The sequence below is a fragment of the Maniola jurtina genome, chromosome 13 (genome assembly GCF_905333055.1).
Source record: "Maniola jurtina chromosome 13, ilManJurt1.1, whole genome shotgun sequence".
NCBI classification, from domain to species: Eukaryota; Metazoa; Arthropoda; class Insecta; order Lepidoptera; family Nymphalidae; genus Maniola; species Maniola jurtina.
The window spans coordinates 4,820,213-4,836,001 of NC_060041.1; the positions used below are offsets into that span (position 1 = coordinate 4,820,213).

The 15,789-nt window shown below is 36.0% G+C and overlaps 1 protein-coding gene across 1 annotated transcript in view; it reads right to left on the reverse strand.

The window, feature by feature from the left end:
- LOC123870697 (TWiK family of potassium channels protein 12-like) overlaps positions 1–8,933 on the reverse strand; it is a 159,304-nt gene extending 150,371 nt beyond the window's left edge. Inside the window, exon 1 of the mRNA XM_045914067.1 lies at positions 8,895–8,933. The gene's annotated coding sequence lies outside the window, so the exon portion shown is untranslated. The remainder of the gene's footprint in view (positions 1–8,894) is intronic.
- Between the last annotated feature and the right edge of the window lie 6,856 nt (positions 8,934–15,789).

Below are 15,789 nucleotides of genomic sequence, written 5' to 3' on the forward strand. Positions count from 1 at the left end.
AGTTGGTCAGCTCTTATAGTGGTTGTCTGTATAGCAAAGTTCAATATTGTTTGCTTTTTGAACTATAATATTATTTCTATAATATAATATGAAACTTAATATCGTTGTTTTTGGCAAAGGTGACTATTGTAGGTACTATCTATATCTATTAATAGTATTATAAATCTGAAAGTCCGTCGATCTATCTGTCTGTCATTATAATAATATCTGGCTGTGTGTATGTACATACCTCTAAGTATATATAATTTATATATTTATGAACATAGGCTATTTATACTCTTCATACGAATACTACCAATCCGAAAGTGTCTGTGTGTTTGTCTGTTACTTTTTCACGGCTTAACTGATAAATCAACCTTGAAGGGCACCGAGATGGTTTAGAGACGGACAAAACTACTTTTATCCCGAAAATTAAAAAGTTCTCTTCAAAAACCTAAATCTACACAGACAAAGTCTCTGGCATTAGCAATAATGTATTTATGTCTGCTTTTCTATTTATTCCTGCCTGTCATCTAGTTTATGGCTAAACGGTTGACGAAGGGCAAAGATTCATGACATGGGCAGCATTTAAACACGAAAAACACTATCCGACATGAAAACAGAAAATTTAACTAAGTTCCACTCCATAGTAAGCAGCTGACCACTCTAACTGACACTAAAACTGAGGCAAAATCACAGACATCTGCCAGTATTACAAAGATTTTCAACTTCCTGTGAAACGGTATACGGTGGACCGTGTGCCAACATAGCGTAAAGTTTAAAATTTGGCACGTGACAATGGCACGAACGTCTTCAAGTTCCCACCAACTTATCTCCAACTTCGTACGTATGTAATACACGTACAAGACAATGAGTTCATCCAGATGTAGTTCCTGAGGCTCTTGACACATAAGTGGGGTGGGAACAGGAAACATTTTGCGCCTCTGTTTTACTTTAGCTACTTGCATAGTTTTTTTAATTGACATAGGTGCACGTAGCTAGGTATTTTGCGTTTCGTATGCAAGTTTACTTGTTATGTCCCGGCCACATTAACGGCGTACAACGCGATGTTCAACGGCGTTTCCCGTTAACAGGGCTCTCTCCGTCACTTACTCCATACAATCGTAGCCCCAATTTCATTTGAATACTAAGCAACCAAAGTCCATGAAATTTTGCAGACATATTCTAGAAACTAATATCTGTGCCTGTGGCGTTTTAGATTTTTCTAAAAATATATAGTTTTAAAATTACAGGGGCTCAAAGATTTGTAAGTGAATTTTTAAGACCGCGTAACTTTGAAACCGAATCTTTTAACGGAAATCTGGAAAACCACAGACATAGATATTAGTTCCCGGAACGTTTCTACAAAATTCCATTGAGCATGATTGGTTGGTATTCCAATGAGAGACGAACTACGTTTGTATGGAGCGAGTGACGGAGAGACCCCTCTTAAACGCATAGCTACAATCAATATGTGTTTGGCGTTAGACGATTTTAACCCCAATTCAATTGGCATTAGACGTTAACCGTTCAAGTGTGGCCACTTAGTTAAACGCATTGATTATCGCGATAATTATGGCATTGTTGGGCATTGACGTTAACGTTAATGTAGCCGCAACGTAACCGGAGCAAGATAGTAAGTGCAACATATCTTTCTCGCGGATGCTTTGTAGCTGATAGCGTTGCAAGATAGTACTGTCGTACTGATTGTGCTTAGGCTGCTGATGGTAATAGGTGCTAGGTATGGTAATAAGGAATCATTGAAAAACATACCTTAGATAAATAATAATAGAAGTTTATTTGAATAAAACATCTTTTTATTTCTATTCCTACATACTAGAAAACCGATCTGAGCTAGAAAGATAAATCGAATAAAACACCCGATCAGCGATCTTATCTTAAGTTAATTTAGTTTTTCCTCCTACACAATATTAGTGTGTGAGTAAAACAATCAAACATCCTTCAAACATCTTACTAAAATATTAGGTAATTTGTTAAACTACGCACCCAGGCCATACTTCCAAATAGTCTTTGTCGGTTCCTACCTACTTCATGTTGAGGCTTTCTATTTGAAAGTACGTCGAGTTGGTACAAAGTGATATCCGAATACAAAATATCTTTGATAAAACTCAATATAGCACACGATTTCAAGTTCGCATCAAAAGTATCTAAGGATCTACATTTTCAGTGTTTACACAAGAAACACTTTATCCGTGTTTCCTCGAGATTCTCTGTCAGAGACTACATTTTATTTTCTTCGCTCGTCCCAAAATTAAAAAAGGTAAAAATCGAATGGCTGTGAGCTCTTTGGGCCAGGCTTTGCAGATAAAAGAACGTGTTCGAACTTCCAAGAAAAAGTCGACTAAAGGAAAAAAGTTTCTCGTTTTCAATTTATCAGATAGAGACATCACACGATGTAGGATTTTGTAGAATTTAGAAACATTTCAATTTTTTACAATTAGTAGAAAAAAGACAGCACCAGAACTAACTAAACTGTTTGATATTCGTAAATTAACTTTTTAATAATAGTTACATTTGTATTAACCACTGTCATTATTTAGATAGTAGACAATGCTCGCGACTACATTTGCGTTTTAGGTCTTTTTCCGGGATAAAAAGTAGTCTTTGTCCCCGTCTCATAAGTACAAGCTACCAGGTACCAAATAGATGGTGCCCGCAACTTTGCCCACGTTAGATTTTTAAAAATCCCGGGGAAACTCATAAACTCAAAAAGTAGCAATGTCCTTATCCGGGATGCTAGCTTAGTCTGTACTAAATTCACTAAGCTTTGTATGATACTGGTCAGTATATTATGATCACTTTAACTTAATCACAATAGTATATATCAGAACTAATGTTAATAATAAATGTGCATCAATAGAGACCATGAACACGTAGTCGTTACACTGATTGTCGTCATTCTGATAGATTTGCTACTTAGTCAGTTTGATTGGTTTGATTGATAAACAATCTGAGACGTTTACTATGCTCCAGTTTAACTATTATTTAGACAATAAAACGATAAGCTATGCAACTATGAAGCTCGAAAGTGCCGGCGCACGTGGGTAATCTGTTTGAATGATGTTTTGAGTTGAATTCGCTGGAACATCAATAAAAAACCGGCCAAGTGCGAGTCAGACTCGCGCACTGAGGGTTCCGTGCTCAGGTATTTTTTCCAACATATTGCACGATAAATCAAAAACTATTATAGTTACATAAAAATAAATAAAATTCTGTTTTAGAATGTACAGATAAAGTGTATACAGGTAAAAAACTATACCAAGTGGGGTATCAAATGACCCTTTCATTTGATACCCCACTTGGTATAGTTATCTTACTTTGAAAATTGAAACACATTTTAATTTTTTTTAATGATATAACCACAAGTTCGCGGTTTTCAGATTTATTCCAGTACTTGTGCTATAAGACCTACCTATTGCCAAATTTCATGATTCTAGGTCAACGGGAAGTACCCTATAGGTTTCTTGACAGACACGACGGACAGACAGACAGACAACGAAGTGATCCTATAAGGGTTCCGTTTTTCCTTTTGAGGTACGGAACCCCTTAAAATCAGATGCGAATTTCCAAATTGACGTTACTTTGACAAATTCCGGAGCATCTGCCACTGCTATCTAATATTAATTTCTGTACAATGACCCGTGCGAGCATCGTTACAGAACATGGGTCGGACAGCCTTATCTGGAAGCGCTCGAAGTCGACATCAATCAAAATGTGATAAAGTAGCGCATCTATCACGCTGACGTGTCAGGCTTACTGACCCATGTGTTAGGGCTCCAATGATCATTCATTAACATGCTGTTGTCGTACTTTGTGTATGTTTTGATTTTCTGCACGGTGATTTAATTGAACACAAAGGTGATCGCATACGAGACGAACGCCGCAAGACCGTACAGCGGGGTAATTCGCTAACTCAATGTCTAACAGCGAATGATACATTTTTTAATTCATTGAAGGTTTCCTATGAAACAATATTTTAATATCACCCAGTGAAGAAGCAATGTAGAACCAACCAACCTCGGTGGCTATCATTCAGCGTTAGACACTGAGCGTATCACCTAGCAGAGCCGAGATATACGTTGCATTTTTAATACTGAAAATGTATGTAAGATCAAAAGTCATTGGTCCGCGTTGAGTGTATTGAATAAACACTGACGAAGTCACTCGCTCATTCACTCACTCACTCCTTTTTACAGAGCAATGCAGGTGACGTCATATGCATTTCAATTACTAATTGTGAGATTTATAGAGTGCACTTTGATTTTGCTCAGACTGAGTTAAAACGAGACAGATTTATGTGAGAGGTATACACCTGTCTCGTTTTATGATCGTTCCACCCAGATATGGTGTATATTCTGTTTGCAGCTATTTCACTTCTTGCGGTGGCTTTTGCGTTGTAATGTGCGATCAGATTAGCAGAATGTTATTTATGAGTATTATTCAAAACCAAATAGATAACGTAATTTTTTTTAATTAATTTATCTGTCGAACTTGGCTTGACACACGGCCCGTGTGCTAAGCCAGGTTCTAATAAGAAAATTTTCGTAATATTTTATTACAAAATAATTTCCATGAACTGAATGCACCATTTACCGAATACATATAGGTAACAGCTTTCTTTCGTTAACTCTGATTTTAATTTCGTTAATCTTGATGATCAAATAAATTCTAGAGGTAATGGCCACTAAAACTTCGAAAACCCAAAAAACTATACAACTGACAAATCTTTATTTACATAATATAACTATCCTTTAAAATAACTGTAAACTAATTAGATAGGTATAGGACATAGGTACTAGTCGAAGATATCAATGAATATATATTATTGGATATGCATTGCAGATAATATTATCCATATTGGCCTTCCATTATACAATTCACTTTTACTTCGGAGTAACAAAATCACTACAGGTAGGTAAGTATGTATGAATAGTAGATGGTAAGGAACAAATATACCAAAAAGGGTTTAGAAAGACGAGGCAACAGCACGATATGCACGCTCTTGGAATGTCAATGACATACCGGCGGCGTCACATCTATTATATTATGCATGACTGAAAATATTGTTACAATACTCTCTATAGTAGTTTCTTTCAGAAAAAGTATGCCTAAATATTCTTTCCCCATTTTTTTGCCGTGAGAATTCATCCAAATTACTCTAGAATATTTCAGTAATAGAATATTTTACTACTATTTTATTAATATTGTGCTACAAATGTTCATGGGCGGCGGTAATCACTTAACACCAGGTAAACCGCCTGCTCATTTGCTCGCTATTCTTTATTTTAAAAAACAGTAATAATGCAGTAACAGCCTAGTAGTTAAGACTATCCATCTCCTATTCGAAAGGCCAGGAGTTCGATCTCGGACACACACTACTTCGAAATTATGTTACATACATTTAAATATAACTTGTTTTAATGGTGAAAGGAAAACATTGCGAGGAAACCTGCATGCGTCCATAATGAGTTCTCCATAATGTTCTCAAAGGTGTGTGAAATATGTATGTGGACTATGGCCAAATGGAGGGAAGACCCGTGCTCAGTAGTGAGCCGTCAATGGGTTGATGACAATAAGATGATGAACACAAGCGCGTTGAATATTTAGATCATGTTTTTGATTTATGAACACAACGGATATGAAAGGTTCATAAATTTTCATCTATTATTCAAAATCCTTGGGATCAGGCTTTTTTTCCTAAATTAATGGCACGCAAAAACAAAGTCGTCAGGACAAAATAATGTTGTGCCGTTTGTGGTTTAAAGCAAGAGTTTCAAGCGGATATATTTTCAACTACACCAAAACTGGGTGTTTAGAACGAGTGTGTATAATAACATATTTTAAAAAGTATTCATATTAAAGGCATTTTTGTATTTCATTGTTTCGATGCAATAATAAAACTTATAGCGTAGTAAAATTGGAAATAAAGTTAACACAGACTACAAAACATTGCACATTATTTTATTCCAAATGATCCGTTATTAAATTTACCAGTGCTCTACATATTACAGCATTGTTTACAATTTACATATCATGCCGAATACTGAATTTCAAAATTACACGGCCACACAGTTCACTAAATCTTTGAATTCGGTTCACTTTTATGGTAACTTGTAAACTATAGTTATAGATTTTGGCGATTAAAGCGCAGACGTACGCATTGAGTGTCAAAACTGTTTTTGCAACGCGTACTATGCTAACATTTTTTTTTTTTTTTTGATAACAATTTGATTTGATTTTAATTTAATAACATAAATTAATAATTATCAATTAAAATTACTATTAGTTATCATCGTCAAAAAGACCACCCCTGGTTGCCCCTGGACCAAAAGTGCCCATCAAGCTGGCAGCATTACCCCGCTGTTTTTTTTTTATAGCTGAATTTGATAACAAATAAAATAAAAATGTAATTTTCACGCTTTATGTTACAGCTTGGGCCATAGAAATAATGATCATGCATGACGAGAACGTGGTGTGATGAATGCTGTAGGTTTCCTTTGAAAAAGGTGATTGATACCTGCACTGGCACTCCGAAATGTCCCTCCCGTCTCTCTGCATGGCGTTTATGCGATTTAAATATCCCGTGCAACTGCAGTAATACTTGCTAACGCCAGGCTAAAAAGGATTTCTATTTTTAACTCCCGACCCAAAAAGAGGGGTGTTATAAGTTTGACGTGTGTATCTGTGTATCTGTCTGTGGCATCGTAGCTCCTAAACTATTGAACCGATTTTAATTTAGTTTTTCTGTATGAAAGGTGACTTGATCGAGGGTGTTCTTAGCTATAATCCAAGAAAATCAGTTCAGCCGTTTAAAAGTTATCAGCTCTTTTCTAGTTACTGTAACCTTCACTTGTCGGGGGTGTTATAAATTTTTAATTTACACTTGTATCTGGCTACGTTTACGTTTGTGGACTGTTTATCGACATCTACAACTCGGTCAAGCTAAGTAAAGCACCTCGCGTCGATTACGTCACACTGATGCTTAGGTACGGTATGCGAAGCGTACTGGCTCGACAAGACGACCGCGGGGAGGTGAGCGGGGAAGTGGGCGAGGCGCTGAATTCCAGCGAAGTGCAAACTTAGGGCGACCAAGTTATAACAATATGTCGACTATGATTGAACATCGGACTGTAAAGCTACTGTCAAATACTGTCAAGTCTGGAATTTGTGCGGGTGCGGGATAGCGCGTGTGACGTGCGGATGTGCGGGGAGTCCCCCGCCTCATATCCCGATTGCCATGTCGAACTGTCGTGTCTAAAAAAATGGAACATGTAACGGCAACGCGACGCTACGGAAACTGCACGTCAATCAACGGAAACATCTATAAACGTGTCCATGTTTGACTATGAAGGGAAACACATGAACTATGAAGCATGTTAACTGCAACCATTGAATCCTGCGTATGCGATTTTATGACGTTGCAGCTTTAATGCGCGTTTGCAGCTTGAGCATCTTCTTACAATTTCTTGCATTATAACTTCTATAGTGAAGTCTGCCAATCCACACTTGACCAGCGTGGTGGACGTAAACCCTTCTCATTCTCAGATGAGATCCGTGCTCTGTAGTGAGCCGGCGATGAGTTGATCATGGTGATGATGACAAACTTCCATAGGAACGACCTCGAAGAAGGTTTGATCCACTCTTCAGAGAAGTCGTTAATGTATTTTCTGAAATAAAATATATCAAGAACTACACCGTACATCCAAATACGTAACATGTTGCTAGCATAACGTTTATGAGACCTGAAATTTCACTTTACCTTTTAGAGTGCGCCACAGGATACATCGATGGCCACAGGCTAACACATTCATAAATCAGAGTTTATCCGACTAAAAATGGAGCAGCGAACTAGCTGGAATTGTTTGTGACCATTTTTTATATGCCTGTCTGCTCATACATGCAAAAATGCATTTTACGACCTCCTTGGCTCAGTGGTTAGGGCTGGCCGCTGTAGTCTTATATTATTGTGGTCTTAGGTTATACTGGGTGCCGATGTCGGCTAATGAAGCATCTACCTTTAATTACTAAAAGCTAAAGACCCTTACTCCCCTATCCTTCTGTTAATAACTGCTCTTAAATCAATGATTCTACCTACCTCTTTTTCCCCAAGTAATTCCCCTTTTTCCTCAAGGTAATCTTTATGTTTTATTTTATTCTATTTATTTATCTGTACAAAAAATTGTAACAATTAGAAAAAAAAAAGTGGACAGGGAAGCACTTATCTCTATGTAAGTTTTGTATCAGTGACTTTTAGAATCGGGGAGGTTCTAAAGGAACTAGGTAGTATGCATTCCCATGGGCATTAATTGTAAATGGTACTAAAAGACAATCAAATAGTAGTGCGTACTATAGAGAATGGAAACATAAATATAATATTTCAAGCCCTCAGGCCCTCAGTATCTCAGTTTACCACCAAATAAACCTAGTTTATGTTAAGAAATTATTTGTCTAATGTACATATTATTCACGAAACCAGTAGGTAGGAGCAAAGTAGCAAACGTTTATAACTACTGTAGGACAAAGAGCGTCTAATTCCTGATTATTAGGTATGCGACGCTTTCCAGGCGAAATGTATGTCACGTGTGTTGTGAGTAGGGTGCCCATATTATGAGCTTTCTTGGATATTATGTCCTAATCTGACGGTATAAACTGACTGACTCACATATCAACGTATGGCTGGGTCTAGAAACGAGATTTTGCGTGCAGGTACGTTTTTTCTTTAACTTAGACCACCTCTAAAAAGGAATTTCAAAAATCTAACTTGAGCTAGGGCAAGGTGGATCATTTAATATTTTATACATCTGGAAGAACAAAGGGAATTACGAGTAACATTTTTAAACCTTTTATTGCCGGTAAGAAAATAAATTTGCATATTATTATTTAAACATAATTACCTTCTAATGTTTATTCTTTGTTAAGTAATCCTCTCCAAATCAAATCTGAAACAAAAAATCTCAGTAAATATTGCATTGAATTTCTAGTGAATACTTAGTTGAAATTAAAAAAAAAACACTAGTCATACTAAAGCTCTACCATAAATAGCACAATCTGGACATAATATAACGCGAATTGTACGAATCGGAGCCTCGATAGCTCAACGGTTGAGGAGCGGACTGAATTCCGAAAGGTCGGCGGTTTAAACCCCAGCCGTTGCACTATTGTCGTACCCACTCCTGGCACAAGCTTTACGCTTAATTTGAGGGGAAAGGGGAGTATTAGTCATTAACAAAACTATATAATAATCAAAATAATCGTTTATTTCGCTATAATAATATGTTGCATGCATATTATTTACATGGGGTCTGAAGGATTAGATAAAATCTTGCCAAGCATGACGTGCCAAATGTATTGAAACCACCATCTCATCTCACAAATTGTAGTTCTGTGCAATGCCTTGCCTGGTTTTTGTGCATTACTACATGACTTCTACTGACGTAAACGTATACTGTCTGCACAAGTGCAGTCAGTATACTTTTTGCAACTGCTCAACTGCTTGGTTAACGGAACGGTCGTGACTGTAACTATATCGCAATTCTAATATGAATGGCAATTCTTAAATCACCTAAAAACCGTGTCCCGAGTTTTCTGATGGCTAAGTGGTGACCCTACTGGTAAGTGATGTGTACTCATTATAGTGAAGTATGGAATGTGGCGACTGGCGGCACATTGTGTCACCTCTTTGTACATTTGCTCAGGAAGATCCAGCAGGTATTTATGTTCTAGAATCTAGAATAGTAGGTAGGTAGATCATCCAGGTGAAAGCAACATTGTAGCCTAATCTAATCTAAGGTACATATAACATGCAACACCAGTAAAACAGAACGTCACATAGAAAGCGCGTGTAGGCGTGTAGAGGCGCGTCAACTGCAACGTGGGATTCGCTTTTTACCCGACCGCGGCAAAGCCAAAAGAAAGGGTTATGATTTTAGCAGTCTATGTATGTAACTATGTATGTATCTACTAAAGCGTACACCTATCTTAACTAAATAATTACCTAACTAGATATTGACTTGCAAGAGTTCGGTCTCTAATTTATGTAGGTATGTTACTAAGAGCCCTCTCTCTAGAGTTTCACTTTACGTTTGCGATAGAAGACGGTAATTCAGTTAAGATACTTAAACAAGGCGTTGTTAGCGAGTAAAAGGCAATATTGAGTCCTTAACAAGCGTAGGTTGTATCTACATTATGTGGAAGGTAAAACCATGTAATTAGTTCCTAAGTGCTACTACATTATTATATTTCCTGCAAAATTATAATTTTCTTGCTGAAGCAATTTCGTTAAACATTATTAACATTATAATACTAAATAATGCCTGTTAGATTTTAAAAATCCTGTAGAAACTCCGTGATTGTGGACTGAATGAATTAATACATTCATTCAATCCAGACAATCCAAGAGTTAATTCAGGCTGTAAGCCGTCTATTGAATATTAAAATCCGACGTAAGGAATAATTTTACAGATATCCTGAAAAGAGTCAGTCTAAATCTTACCCTATTGTGAATGTAGAGAACATTCACAAAACAAAATAACTACTGTTGGAATTGTTCACTTCATTTTAAATTGGCTTAAGTATTCAGGGTTTAAATGGCTTTACAAGGCACTAGGAACGCAAGTTTGCTTAGTGGATCCCAAGATATTTCATAAAAGGGTCCTTCTGGCTCCTAAAAGCGTTGTTAACTCTGCGCCTATCCGTTCAGAAACACTGATGATGTCATAAACAGACGTTATTAACATAATTCCAGTTGTTCTATTCGGAGATGATGTAATTTTACATAACTCAGATTTCTGTTTTTCAGCGATAAAATAAAATTTTGAAAATATTATATTATACTAGCTTATCCTCCACGTGGACTATACAAATTTTAAGCCACTATTTGTACCCATTTGGGAATTGAATTTTCAATAACTCTTTCTTAGCAGATGGCTATGCTATAATAGTTATCTGCATACCAAATTTCAGCTCTATCGGTCCCGTAGTTTGAGTTGTACCTTGATAGATAGGTTGATCAGTCAGTCAGCCTTTAAACTGACTGACTGATTGACCGATTGATAGATTTTATTAATGTACAGATCTCGTCTTGTCTAGTCTAGTTATGCCTGTAGGATATAACGTAATATCGCAGGCTTCTAACCATAGGGGTGTGTGTATAACTAAAAATACGAATTTTATTTCATAATGCTAATCGGTTCAATAACCTCTAAAATCACAACAATCATGTAACTTATTGTTAAAATAATACTGGAAATACTTAGTTTTTGAGGTAAGATAGAAAGTACCTAAGATAAAATTCATTTGTAAAATACAATTTTTTTAGTAACTTGTATCTCCTGAAAAGTAAGGGTACTGCGGATACGCCTCTACAACTTAAACCCTACGACATAAAGGTAAGTTCACAAAGCTTAGCACAGAACAGTCTACGAAACTCAATATCACACATGTCCTGAACGCCTGAAACTGTGGGACTGTTAACGCGGCTGGGGCTTGTCCCTTGCCTAACGAGGCACTTTGCATCGATCCACACTGTCGAAGATATAGAAACTTTTGCCGTGCGACTACCTACAACTTCAATTATAGGTACAGAAAATGTGAGTGACATCAGCAGTAAAATTCGGTTGCATCGGACAATTCAGAAAAAAATGATGACATTTACTTACACATTTCAGACGCATATAGGCATTCCGAACCAGTGGTAGATGCTTTTGACGATTCAAAAGAACTTGTAAAAGTCTAATTGAATAAAAATATTTTGAATTTGAATTTGAATTTGAATTTGCATAAAGTCCCATTCTAACCATCGATGTATATGGATGGGCCCTTCGAAGATAAAAAACGCGCTCAAAAAGTCAAGAGAATTTGCAAAAGTCTTTTGACTTTGTCAATGACGATGACGTAAGATTCAAGCGTATTTTTGCGGACGGAATTGTATGGGAAAGGCTAATCCATATACATCCATGATTCTAACTCTTAGTCACTTCACTTATAGTTCACTCTGACTGAGGGGCGATATTACCAATTCTGATCAAAACGTTGAACATTGTCTTGTGACTTTAGGTGCTAGTCTCGAGCGTAGTGTTTAAGTTTGTAAAGTAGCACTAAAATTTAGAGTCTTTCAAATTCACTTTCCGTCCTTTAAGTTTAGAGAAAAAAATCTCAATCGACGCCATTTGTCTCTTATCCATACTTAATATTATAAATGCGAAAGTGTGTCTGTCTGCTACCTTTTCACGGCCCAACAGTTTATTCTCTCTCAAAAGTCTCTTCCAGAATTTCTACTAACTCAGTGTTATATCGTAAAACACCCAGTATTGGAAACAGCTGTACTTAGGTAGATACTTTGGTGTAGACCCACTTTATTGTTTTTTTGTGCGGATGGATACAGAGAACGAATTGCAAATTGGAAAAGCTAGCTAAAATGTCTGCCGAAAATTTTTTGGTGATCGGGTCTATAGTTGGTTTTAAACCAAAAATCTATCTTTATCCTGATCGGAACGAATGACTCGAAAGAGTGAATAAAATATATCGCAATTTTGTTCTACAAGACACTGGTCTCTCTCTCTCTAAATAAAAGAAGACACTGGTTTCATCGGGGTTATAACAAAGGCTTCACAGGCATCACAGGATAAAAAATAATTCTCTGATATTAATATGTTAGCCTGCCTGCGTTAAGTGATCTTGCGTTATGATCCAGTAAGGTTTGATGTAGGTACTTAAAAAATAACCTATTTCTAGATACTACTAGCCACAAATCACCCCCACTACTAACTGATGCCCACGACTTCGTCCGCGTGGATTTAGACTTTTAAAATACCGCGAGGACTGATTGATTTTCCGAGATAAAAGTAGCCTTTGTCACTCCCCAGAACTTTAACTATACCTATCCATGCAAAAAATTTACGTGGATCCACTGATTTGTTGTGACTTAATGAAGGGCAAACAAATAAACTAAACACATTCGTATTTATAACATGGAAAGTGATACCACCAAAGTTAGCCGTTATAAGTAAAATTAGGACACATGAAAATATAATTTCCACATTTAACGGGGTGAAAAGTTCAAAAGCCTTATGTACTCGTACCAAATGCTTTGATGAAATTATCCAACGTGAGCTAAGTGGTTGAGAGCGAGTGGCTAGTCTAGTGAAAATTAAATACAGTTTAGGTCAATAAGCATAACCTACTTAGGTATGTGCCGAGCAAATTAATTCAGCGTGCGAACCTTTTTTGCAGCGGAATCCAATATTAGTTCAATTTCTGTTTCTGTATATATGAACCCTGTATTTATACCCTATCATTTGTATGAATATTACTTATACTATAAACGCAAAAGAATTTCTGTTTGTCTGTCTGTTACAATGTAGTACTACTACTATTAAGTAGTTATTTTGTGTTGTTAGGTATATCTTCACAGTCCATCCGCTTTACAGATTTTGACGAGGTAAAAAGACAGCTTGGATTCCGAAGATCATCTTAAGTTACTTTTATTTCCGAAAATACCACGGGATTTTCAAAAACCTAAATCAATACGAACGAATTTGTGGTGCGCATCATCTAATTCTAGTAAGTGTATTATGTAGAAGCAGAATTTGGACTCCTTTGATCTTCTTCAAAAGTCGGTGTTATAAAATCCCACATAGTTAAATCACGGAAATAAGCTGAATTACACTTTAACACAGAGTCTTTATGTTCATGTTTTTGTATGATAAGCTGAATTGATACTAATGAAATTGATCATGATCACTCAAGGGAAGAACATATCCATCAAAGTTGGTAGGTAAATACGTTAGTCTATCCGCCCGTTCTTTGTTTTTTGAGGATGCCAAAGGAAGTATACCTACCTACTATTTAGTCATTTATTTGTTTCATGCATTCCAATATTATTACATAATTTATTCAACAATTATTACAATAGGTATACAATATACATTACATATTTTACAACGTCACTCGTAGGGTGAAAATCAAAAAAAGAGTTTTTGGTTCGATGTCTTACTGAATGTAAGGAACAAAATTACCTAAGTGGGGTGCTCGATGGACGAAAGAAATTTAGAAGATCTTATTTTATATTCCCCTTGATTTGTCAACCATAGGAGACTACAGAAACTAATTAGTAATTACTATTTAAGTATTGTATTGTTATTTGTAGATTTATTAACAAGATCTCTTTAGCCTAAGCCACGAATAACTATTCGTCGAATCTAACTAAGCTTTAAATACCAACCTTGGTATGTAAAAATAACGTCGTTATTTGGTATCAAAACTCAAAACAATTAGTTTTTAGTTCAATATGTTGCTATTACGAAAAATAATGTCTTCATTACTTCCAAGAAGAAGCAACAGTCGCAGCGCAAAAACCATTAAATAAGCAATTAAGTTATAAAATAAAATATAGAGGAGCCTCGATACTTGAGAGGAACTTCGTTGCAAGAAAATTTAATTACTGCCATTATAGGGTAACCCGAGCATTGCTGTAGACAAGACTATCTACCGATGTATATATACCTACCTAAATAAACCTAACGATATGACGTGGAAATAGAATATTCTAATAGCTTTTTATATACAAAATGATATGATATCACAAATTTCATTCGCTATTTAATTTCAAACCTGATTGAGACAAAAAAATCGTATAATATACAATATAATTGTATAATCGTACAGTCGGATTTATGTGCGTTGTAACTTTAAGCAATTAAATATCACTTGTTTAGGGGTGAAGGAAAACTTCGTGAGGAAACCTGCATGCCTGAGAATTCTCCGTAATGTTTTCAAAGATGTGTGGAGGCATAAAGACCGTGTTCCAAGAAATGTACTATAATAATCAAATAATCAAAGCTGTATATCTATACAGCTGCAGATATCAAAATTAATGTGGAATATTCAGCATGTCTAGTTAGAAGAATAGGTATACAAGGAGGGAACGACATATTTTGTACGTGAGGTGCTTACAAATCTCGGATGAGAAGTTATGGCCTATAAATTTGAATTGAATGCCATGCAAAAAGCATACCTATAAGCCACCGCCTCTCCAGTCGAGTCAACATCCCGTTTCATTGATGACTAAATTGGCATTTGTCTTCATATTGATAGCTGGTTTCTATTTTACCTAGGTCGCTGGTTTAATAATCAAAGAGATCTTGCTTCTAACAATAGAAGTTGCCACTCATGCCTGTTCTGGACTACTTGATGATAAATTATGAGGGGCTAGTCTAAACACGTCAATCCAATAATAATAACTCAAAATTTAAAAAACCCGCGACACAAAAACCTCTATAAGAAAACTAGAAAACGGCTGTACCGATTTTCTTCGATTATAGCTAAGAACACTCTCGATCAAGCCACTTTTCAAACAAGAAAATCTAAATTAAAATCAGTTGATTCGTTTAGGAGCTACGATGCCACAGACAGATACACAGATACTTCGATACTACTTAGATTCTAGAAACTAATATCTGTATCTGTGTATATTGTGTTTTAGATTTTTCTACAAATATGTAGTTTTAAAATTACAGGGGCTCAAAGATTTGTACGTAAATTTTTAAGACCGCGTAACTTTGAAATCGAATATTTTAACAGAAATCAGGAAAACCACAGACATATATTATATTAGTTTCTGGAATATGTCTGCAAAATTTTATGGACTTTGGTTGCTTAATATTCAAATGAAATTGGAACTACGTTTGTATGAAGCGAGTGACGGAGAGAGCCCTGTTAATCATCTACACAAGTCATATGCAAACGTCTGAATAATATGCTAAAATTCAAATTAAGATAATGAAAATATTG